We start from the raw sequence: 11,324 nt of genomic DNA on the forward strand, positions 1-11,324 counted from the left end.
AGAAAAAAGAAAACGAAAGAAAGGGAAAGGAAGAAACAAATAAAGGGAAAAAGAACAGCGTGGTAAAAAAGAAAGTAAAGGTAAGAAAGGGAGAAAAAAAAAAAAGAGCGGGAGAGGGAAGGGAGGTGAGGTAGGAGGTAAGGGAGGCGGCGTGCGGTAAACAGGATGCTCAAAGTAAGGCGCCACGTCACCCGCCAGGCCACGACCACAGTGTCATGGAGTCTTCGGGTATTTTGCGGTCTTGGGATCCCCTGCGATAGTCCTCGAGAGGCTGCAGGATTCCTTTGTGTTGGGGAGCGCGGGTGTGCTGGGGAGGTGTGGCGCAGGTGGCGGAGGGCGCGGGAGCTCAATGGGCGGTGATGAGGGCGTCGACAACACTTCCAGGAACGTTTTTTTGCCGAAGTGAGAAAAGCTGTGAAGGTAAAAACGAGGAGGATTGCACAGAGAGAGAGAGAGAGAGAGAGAGAGAGAGAGAGAGAGAGAGAGAGAGAGAGAGAGAGAGAGAGAGAGAGAGAGAGAGAGAGAGAGAGAGAGTCACTCGGGGCTCTTGGGAGGTAATAATGTGAAAGGCGAGAAGGAGTGTTGATCTAAGGGTCATTTTAAATTGCTAATGACCTCTCCCCCTTAATGCTAAAAGACGCTGCTAGGGGGATTATGGCGAAGGGAGGCGCGCGGAGAGGTAGGCAAGGGGGAGTGAGGATGAGAAGGAACAAGAGGATGAGTGAACAAGACGGAAGAGTGAGGAGGAGGGAGAGGAACGTGAGAGAGACGATGAAGAACGAATGGCTTGGAAACACAGACTAAATGAAAGGAGAAGAGGTATAAAGGGGGAGATTGAACGAAGGAAGAAGAAATTGAGCTATACGGTAGGAGAGGAATAGTGAAGTGTACAGACATACGAAGAAACAATGGATAGAAAATAAGAAAAGAACACAGAGAAGAATGGAGAATGGAAAAGTGATAGAAAGATATACGAGAAAAAGAACAAAAATACAGCAAGGGAAACTTAATAAAGGAAATAAGGAAAGCTGAAGAACTAATAATGAACATATCTGGAGAGAAACGTTTAGAAAAAATAAGACGAAAAAGAGAGAAGGAATAAATGGATATATAAATAAACAAAGAGAGAGAGAGAGAGAGAGAGAGAGAGAGAGAGAGAGAGAGAGAGAGAGAGAGAGAGAGAGAGAGAGAGAGAGTAGAAGATAGAAATGTAACTGAAATTTTGAGGAGAAAGGAGGCGGAATAAGGAAGAAGAGAAGATGGAGGGAAAGAAGGAAGGGAAGGAGAAAGAGAAGAAAAGGAGAAGGAGAGAGGATTACGAACATTTCAGAGCCGCCACTCGCTTCCCCACCTCACGCTAATTACGCATTCTTCATCGTATTTACACACGTCCCCTTGGCTCTGCGTAGAACTGTGGCTGAGAGGAGGACGAGAAGAAGAAGAAAGAGGAGGAGGAGGAGGAAGAAGAGAAGAAGGAGGAAGAGAAGGAAGATGGGGTGAAGAAAGAAAGCTAAAGTGAAAGCAACAATGAAATATAAACGATGGACATTCTCTCTCTCTCTCTCTCTCTCTCTCTCTCTCTCTCTCTCTCTCTCACACACACACACACACACACACACACACACACACACACATACAGTTCGAACCCTCGCTCGAGTAACAGTTGTGATGATTTTAATGCGATAATTGCATTACACTGTACAACTGAATCCGAAAGCTTGCACCGCAATCCCGCAATATAGTTGAACAAAATAGTTTATACTGAACGTAAGTTATGTAAATCCTTTGAATATTTTGAGGCATTCGATTAACTTAACGCGGCGGCGGCGGCGATTCTTTGTAAAAGCATTCCATCTCTTCCAACCCTCGCCTGTGTGTGTGTGTGTGTGTGTGTGTGTGTGTGTGTGTGTGTGTGTGTGTGTGTGTGTGTGTGTGTGTGTGTCTAATTCACCTCGGTCGCCAGCTGGTCACCCAGCCAGTCTTCCCCATTACGGAGCGAGCTCAGAGCTCATAGACCAATCTTCGGGTAGGAATGAGACCACAACACACTCCACACACCAGGAAAGCGAGGCCACAACCCCTCGAGTTACATCCCGTACCTATTTACTGCTAGGTAAAGAGGCTTGCCCATTTGCCTCGCCGCTTACCGGGACTCGAATCCGGCCCTCCCGATTGTGAGTCGAGCGTGCTAACCACTACACTACGCGTGTGTGTGTGTGTGTGTGTGTGTGTGTGTGTGTGTGTGTGTGTGTGTGTGTGTGTGTGTGTGTGTGTGTGTGTGTGTGTGTGTGTGTGTGTGTGTGTGTGTGTGTGTGTGTGTGCGTTGCGAGGCGCCAGGAAGGTGCTGGGAAAGTGTGTGCCGAGTGTCTTGTGACGCAAAAGGTCTAAAACATGAAGGAATTGATCACTTCTTTAGCTGTCAGTGGCGTCATTGGGAACTGAACATAAAACCTGCACTGTAACATTATTAACATTGAGAAATTGCTTTATGGATCAAAAGACACAATTACAAGCCTTGAAGAATATGAACTACTTGGTTACTCGCTTCTCTTCCATGTGGTACCATTCGAAATTAAGCTAGAAAAATTTCCAGTACGATGTTATATCAAGCTGGAGAAGTTTGATATAATAAATAAAATAAAACAAAACAAAATCATGCGTTCTAAAATGTATTAACTACGTATATACTTGATCACTCCTTCCTGCTGGCGGCGATGTTTTGTGAAATTACTCCCAGAATTTGCAGCATATTGTTTCATTAGGCTGGAGGAGAAGCTTCATCAACAGTCATTGTGAAAGCGGCTCTTCCGAGGTGAGGGAAGCTGAGCAGTGCGAGTGTTGAGTATTGTGCAGCGTGTTTTGTGTACGGATCAGCGTGACTTTAGCTAGTATCGGGGTGTTATTATATCGCTGCCTCTGCTGGAAAAGTAAAATATGACAAAGCCTTCCAGTGTTGCATTTGCTTAACTTGATGACTCGTTGCTTTTGTCGTTGGAAGAATCGCAAGTTATTGGCATTTCTTTTTGAATTGTGTATCAGATCCACCCGCCAGGCATGCCTCTACCGACGCTCACTGTTGAGTGGGAATTGAAGAGAGAATAAGAGTAGGACGAAAAATAACTTGTAAGAAAAATGCGTTTATGAAATGAGATATGAAGTCGATGAAGACATATTAGTGTTATGAGGAAAACTGGTTTGTGAACAAGAGTGCGTTCATTGGTTTATGAAAAAAATGAGTTTATGATTAAAGAAGGTTTATGAAGAAATTACATTATGAAAAAACGAGATATAAATGGGATGACAAGAAAGACCGATATATATAGTGATAAAAATAGATATGAAATGAATTGGTTCATAAGGAGTAGTGAAATTATGAAGACAAACAAGATAATGAAGAATAACGGATTCGAGAAAGATAAGTTTAAAAAAAATAATGTTCTAAAGAGAAAAAAAAGTTTGTGAGAAGAAGAAATAAAACATGTGATTCATAAAAGCAGACTGGTTTTAAGAGAACAGTGGATATCAGGAAGAATGAGTCTTTAGGAGAGTATCAGCCTACAGTAGTTTTAGAGTTACAAGGGAGACGACACTACCAATACTACTGCACCTCACTACCACACACACCCGACTACAACACCTCACTCACTGTTTAGAGTACCATGAACCATATTATTATCTCGAATACTCTTACTTTCAATTTGTTTGGATTTTCAAGGATATTTTCATGATTGTATTGCAGGTTATCAATGACACTGAGTCGACAGAAGAAAAAGAATCCGAATTATTATCCCTGTGGGCTGGCAAATAGTCATGTGAGTCAATGGCGCTATAAAATACACGCATGTGAGTTGTGGTTGACACGAATAACCAACACCTCTCACTCACTGAGCAAAGCCTTCTTACCACACCACACGTCAAGCCCACACCTGACACCCACACCCACTCCAGACACTCACACCAACACCAACACCCATATTCACGCTCACACCAACAAGCACATCAACTTCAGCTCACTTTAGACACTCACACCCACACCAGGTACCAACAACCTCACCCACACAAGGAAGAGGCAGTAGACACCTGCCGAAACGATAATTACTCTAAGTGAGGTCTAATAGCACTGGTTCAGAGGGTTGTGTGAACTTAACATTAAAGCCAGCCGTGACCCCACTGAACGTTTCCCTTTGTATATCACAACACAAGGGGGCAGTCACCCTCTGCCCTCTAGATACAACTCTCGGTGCTACTTTAACGTGAGGTCTACCGCCATATGTGGCCTACCCAGGTGCAGCCTGAGGTCTACCGCGTGACCCGCGTCCCTCCGGGACTCTCCCCGCGTAACAGAGGAGGAGAATTCAAACCTGTGTTACGTTACCTCTAAAGGGGTGTCAACTACACGGTCTGTTCGTACAGGAAATGAATTTTTCAATTATATGGACATGAACAACAAATAGCACTGCAACCTGAGCCTGTGTGAAATATTAGAATTAATATTTCCCTTTGTATTAGATATACCAATGTCCACAGTAACAACTCTAACGGAAAATCTACCAGTACTGTAACTGACTGATTCAACATGTGCCGAGAGGTGTGTACAGCCATACTTTCTCATCAACGACGAGGAAAGATGGTAGGAACAACAGATAACACCATCCAAATTGATGAGGCAAGATTTGCTGGTCGACGGAAGTACAACCGAGGAAGGATGCTGAATGGAGACAACGCTCCTCTCTCCGAGGACAGTGACGCAGAACAAGAAAACAACAGAAACCATGGGCGTAGAATTGATGGGTCTTGGGTTTTTGGTCTTAAACAAGGCTCAGACTGTCGGTACTTTTGGGTGGAATGGCGTGACCGCAACACTCTAATCCCTATTATTGAAAGGGAGTGTGCATATGGTTCGATGATTCATTCAGATGAGTGGCCTAATTATAGCAACCTAGATGCCATGGGGTACCAGCATTTTACAGTGAACCACCAGCAACATTTTGTGGATCCAGTGACAGGAGCACACACAGGCAATTGAACGATCGTGGTTGGACGCTAAAACGGTGATTCTGAAGAGAATTTTTACCTTTCTTCCTTATCTATTTAAGTCATTCCTAGGATATGTACAAATTAAGTGTTTATCGCTAAAATAAATGTATGGAAATGTGTGATAATGCAGCGGTAGACATCACGCTATAGTGCTAACGCTATAGTAAGGTAGATCTCACGCTAAAGGTGCTACTTTAACGAGATTCTCTTCCTTCGCACAAAACTACATACACACACTTACATTCTTCACCTAATATTTAAAATTTGAAAAAAAAAGAATGACGACTCCTATACTAGCTAGTATAGCAGTTCCATTTCCTTCTCACTTGTTTAGGAACTGGCACCTCAGTGGGCTTATTTTCATCATAATTTTTGTTGCCCTTGGCCAGTTTCTCCTCTTACATAAAAAAAACACCAATACCCACTCTAGACACACACACACACACACACACACACACACACACACACACACACACACACACACACACACACACACACACACCGCGTAGTGTGGTGGTTAGCACGCTCGACTCACAATTGAGTGGGCCCCGGTTCGAGTCCCGGGGGCGTGAGGCAAATGGGCAGGTGTAGCCCCTGTTCACCTAGCAGTAAATAGGTACGGGATGTAACTCGAGGGGTTGTGGCCTCGCTTTCCCGGTGTGTGTTGTGTGTTGATGTGGTCTCAGTCCTACCCGAAGATCGGTCTATGAGGTCTGAGCTCGCTCCGTAATGGGGAAGACTGGCTGGGTGACCAGCAGGCGACCGTGGTGAAATACACACACACACACACACACACACACACACACACACACACACACACACACACACACACACACACACACACACACGTCTTGATATCACAGGCCGCACGTTGGAAGGTATAGAAGGGGAGGCAAATTCGAAGTCAAGATTAGGAAAAAAGTGAGGTTATTAGTAGACATGAATGGAGGTAGAGGAAATCAAAGTAATCGAGCCTTATATGATTAAGGAGAAACATAACTTGAAATAATAGTTTAAGTAATGGCGATAACAACAGCAACAATAACAAAAACAACAATTAAAAACACCACCATCATAATACACGCAAATAGGAGATAGGAGAAGCAAGGGATGTAAGAGAACGGCAAGTGTGTGATGTGAAGGAGTAGAGAAACAGAAAGCAGGATGAAGTGAAATGAAGGAGAGAGTGAATGAGAGACGGGGACAAAGAAGTGAGGAGAAATTTAGCACTGCATAGAACTACTAGCAAGACAGAACAAGTGGAGAGTGAAGGAAGAGAGACACAGGAACAAGAATGGAGTGACGGGGTTAGGGAGTAAAGAAGGCAGTGTGAACTGACTACAGCACAGGATCACGAGCAAGAACACTCACCCCAGAGCTGCCTCACACATATACTGTTCCCGACGCTGAGCTAAAAGCAAAAAATGTTTTTCACATTTCTCGCCACAGACCGATTTGGAAAGTGGGCAACTGACACCAGACAAGAGGCTTAAGTGACCGTGATATGTTGGAGCGGCGGGTGCTCTCTCTCTCTCTCTCTCTCTCTCTCTCTCTCTCTCTCTCTCTCTGTGTCTGTCTCTGTGTGTGTGTGTGTGTGTGTGTGTGTGTGTGTGTGTGTGTGTGTGTGTGTGTGTGTGTGTGTGTGTGTGTGTGTGTGTGTGTGTGTGTGTGTGTGTGTTTGCTCATTGTCCTTCCATCTACTTCTATTTACGTAAGTTTCATAGCATCTCTCTCTCTCTCTCTCTCTCTCTCTCTCTCTCTCTCTCTCTCTCTCTCTCTCTCTCTCTCTCTCTCTCTCTCTGACGTGATTACCCTGGCTGTTGGCTGGTCTTCCCTTCTCATCGACGTCTCTCCCTTCCTCTTCTTCCTTTGTACTTTGCCATTCAATTAATATTATGTTACATTTTTACCATATTGGTCACGTTATACATCCATTCTATCTCTCTCTCTCTCTCTCTCTCTCTCTCTCTCTCTCTCTCTCTCTCTGGCCGTCTAAGTACCTGGCCAGCGCGGTCAACAAACCTTTCAGACCGTCGATCTCTTTCAATTCACTCTCAACAAACTGGAATAACTGTGTTTCTAGTTAATCTCTCTCACGAAGCTGACTGGAGTGAAGGCGTATGGGGGAGATGGGAGTATGGGGAGGAGGTACTGCACAAGGGACGCAGACAGTCACACACACACAGACACACACACACACACACACAAACTGGTGGGGGGAAGGAAGGAGAGTGGGAAGGGGGGAAGTGTGGACTGTTGAGAGAGAGAGAGAGAGAGAGAGAGAGAGAGAGAGAGAGAGAGAGAGAGAGAGAGAGAGAGAGAGAGAGAGAGAGAGAGAGAGAGAGAGAGAGAGAGAGAGAAGAGAGAGAGAGAGAGAGAGAGAGAGAGAGAGAGAGAGAGAGAGAGAGAGAGAGAGAGAGAGAGAGAGAGAGAGAGAGAGAGAGAGAGAGAGAGAGAGAGAGAGAGAGAGAGAGAGAGAGAGAGAGAGAGAGAGAGAGAGTTTCCTCGACAGGAAGGGAGACTGCTGCTGTACAAGGCACAGGTGCGGCCCCACCTTGAATACGCAGCTCTCTCCTGGATGTCCTGTGCCGCCACACACAGAAGGAGACTGGACAGCATCCAACGCCGCGCCATACGGCTAGTAGATGCTGCACTACCACCTCACCCAGAGCCTGAGCGTCCCTTGATTCACTGGAACACCGCAGAGACGTGGCGGCGATCGTAGTGTTCCATAAGGCACAGGTGCAAAGAGTGCCACATCTGGCAGGGCTGCGTCATCCTCTAAGAGTCACCGCACGGAGCACGAGAACGGTGCTCAATGGTGGTGACGCCGTAGAGGTGCCGCGATCCCACGGGTGTCAGAGAGAGAGAGAGAGAGAGAAAGGATGTTATGATGAAGTGAAAGACTGATGCATGAAGAAGGCTGGGAGGAGGGGGGATGAGAGAGAGGGGGGGTATTGAAGGGGGAAGGGGGGAAGGGGGGAAGGGGGAAACCGAACCCTGTCACCTAAGGCTAAACTCGTGACTACTTTTCAAGAGACTACAGTTAGAAATGGCAGTCCTTCAGTCTCTCTCTCTCTCTTTCTCTCTCTCTCTCTCTCTCTCTCTCTCTCTCTCTCTCTCTCTCTCTCTCTCTCCTTTTTTTTTCTTTTTTGTGTTTGTTTTTGCCTGAATATACAACCAAATCGTACATTTTATATCAATTACTTAAATTTTGAAGGAAGAAAAGAAGAGGATTGGAGGATGGAAGAAAAGAAAACAAGAGAAGGAAGAAAATGGTGATATTTATGTTCTCGTTCCTGCTGCTGCTGATGATGACAATGATGATATTATGAGAGAGAGAGAGAGAGAGAGAGAGAGAGAGAGAGAGAGAGAGAGAGAGAGAGAGAGAGAGAGAGAGAGAGAGAGAGAGAGAGAGAGAGAGAGAGAGAGAGAGAGAGAGAGAGAGAGAGTGTGTGTGTGTGTGTAGGGCAAAGGAGAAGGAAGACCAAAAGAAACAAAAAAGAAAAGGAAAGAGGAGGAAATAAGGTCAGTGACACAAAGTTATGAAAAGTGACGAAGGAAAATACAGAGTTATGGTAAAAAGTTGACCAAACAATGCAGGAATAAACAAACACACTAAAGAAACTCGCAAGCAATCCGGGAGGTAAATACTCTGATAAATGAACAGAAAAACAGGATGATATATACAAAACATAATGAAGGAAAGGAAATCTCAGAATAAGAAGACGAACAAGTGACGAAACGAAGAAGTGGTTTGGTGAGTCACTGAATCAATAAAGTAAAGCTAATAAAATAAAGTATAAATAGAGTGAGAATAGAATGAGAAGAAGAAGAAGAAGAAGAAGAAGAAGAAGAAGAAGAAGAAGAAGAAGAAGAAGAAGAAGAAGAAGAAGAAGAAGAAGAAGAAGAAGAAGAAGAAGAAGAAGAAGAAGAAGAAGAAGAAGAAGAAGAAGAGAATAAAAATAGAATACAAAAATAATGAGTTGTTGAATGCATGAATAAGTAAATCAACGAAACAACAACAAACAACAACAACAACAACAAACATTACAGTAACATAACCTGTCTCAAAAACACTTACAGACAAACACTCACAAAAAAATAAATACATAGATAACTCGCAATCACAATCAAAACACACACACACACACACACACACACACACACACACACACACAGAACAACATAACATTTACATCCCACACAAAACCTCCCAATCACATTACCTTTTTGTAACTTTCCCTCTTACAACATTACAACTCCCTCACTTTCCCTTTAGAATCAGTACCGTAGGACGCCTTACCCGTACTCAACCCGTACCCGCCGTGACCTTATCGCCAAATAACCTCCGACGAGTCACGCAGGCCAGGCGCACACTGACGAACGAGAGAGACATGCGAAGAGGGACAGGAAGAGTGCGCTTGGGGTGACCTGGAGGGTTGGAGAAGGTGGGGAGGGGGTGCTCGATAGGCAGGAGAGGAAAGGGGAGAAGGGGAGGAGGAAGGGAAGGTCGTGCGGGGTGAAGGGTGAAAGGGGTGCCTACTTCCTCTCCATTCTAACCCCAGGAACAAGTTAAAAAAAAAAGGGTAAATGACTACCTCAACTTTTTTCTTCTTTTGCATCAACGCCACTTTTGGGGGAGTGCTCGAGTGGTTAGGAGAGAGGGAAGGAGGGAGGGAGGGAGGGAGGGAGGGAAGTTGTTGTGGTGGTGGTAGTGGTGGTGGTGGTGGTTTGGAGTTACCGGAAGGAGAGGAAAATGGTACACACACAAAAAATAAATAAATAAAAAGAAAGAAAAAAAGAAAAAAAAAAGAAAGAAAGAAAGGTCCAACAAGATAAAAGAATGAAGAGGAGCAATAGAAGAAAGAAGATCAGGAAAAGATGAAGAAGATGAACATTCACACCAGACTAAGAAGAATATAATAAGAGAAAATATTAAAAAACATGAAATGATAAAAGAAAGTAAAAAAACAACAACATATTAACATACAAATACTGCTTTGCCTTTATTGACATTAACTAGACCATACACTTGAGAAGATAATTAAATAACAAGAATAAAATTTACTCTCTCTCTCTCTCTCTCTCTCTCTCTCTCTCTCCACCCTTGAAGCAGTAGTGTTAAGGGAATGAAGAAGAGGAGTAGAAAGAGTGGAAGGAGGAGGAGGAGGAGGAGGAGGAGGAGGAGGAGGAGGAGGAGGAGGAGGAGGAGGAGGATGCGTGGTTGGTGGTTGAGGAAGTAATGACGGAGGAGAAGGATGAAGGAGAAGATAAGGGGGAAACTCGGAGAGGGGAATCAAGAAGGGAGAGACTGAGAGGAAGAAGAAGGGAGAAAGAAAAGAAAAGGAGGAAGAAAGTTATAAACGGGGAAACAGAGAATAGTGAGAAGAATTTAGTGAGTTTTTGTTTTTAATAATTTTTGCCCTCCTCTTAAACATCATCATCATCAATATCACTACTACTGTTAACATGCTTCCTATCACCACCACCATCATCATCATCATCATCATCACTATCATCGTCATCATCTTCATCCCGTGTCCCATTAATTAAACTCCAGTCACTTTCTTTCTCTTCGCATGAATTCATTATAATCAATCCTACTCATGCGCTTACCACCCATCCCCCCCCCCTCTCTCTTACATTATCACCTGAAACACTTCATCTTTACACTATTCTGTTCTTATCCACCTCCTTCCACACACACTCCATCCAGCCCACCAAGACCTGTTGACATATGGCTTACGATGCCGCCGCCCGTCCTACGCCGCCCACCCTAACGCCACGACGCCCCCCGACAGTGTAATTTTCCCCGCCTGGCTGCCTCACGAAGTCCCTCCCGCTCCCAGATGAAGACGTTACACAATCGTTTCGAGGAGCCAGTGGGGCAGAAGACGTGGCGAGGGCGACGGACGGATGGGAGTGCTGCCGGGGGGAGTAATTAGGACGAGTCAGTTAATTAGGTTAAGGAGGGAAGGAAGGCTGGCGGCCAGACCAGACCGGCTCCCGCGGCGGGCTGCTGGGTGACTAGATGGCTGACCTGGAGTCGTCTGCCAGAGATCTTCCTCTCCCACCCGGAGCGGCGTAGTCATTAATTTGAGTCATGGTGTTAATTTTGTATCAGTGTCGAGGAAGTTGTTTGAGTGAATCCTATGTCTTGCAGCTTGCGAGGCGGCAGGCGGTGGGCGGCGGCGTGGCACCTTCTGATGGACCCAGTTTATCACGGCCATGGAGACCAGCCACTTCATTTAGGGACAAATATGTCAGCTGAAATGTCAAACATC

The sequence above is a fragment of the Portunus trituberculatus genome, chromosome 40, assembly GCF_017591435.1.
Source record: "Portunus trituberculatus isolate SZX2019 chromosome 40, ASM1759143v1, whole genome shotgun sequence".
Taxonomy (NCBI): Eukaryota; Metazoa; Arthropoda; class Malacostraca; order Decapoda; family Portunidae; genus Portunus; species Portunus trituberculatus.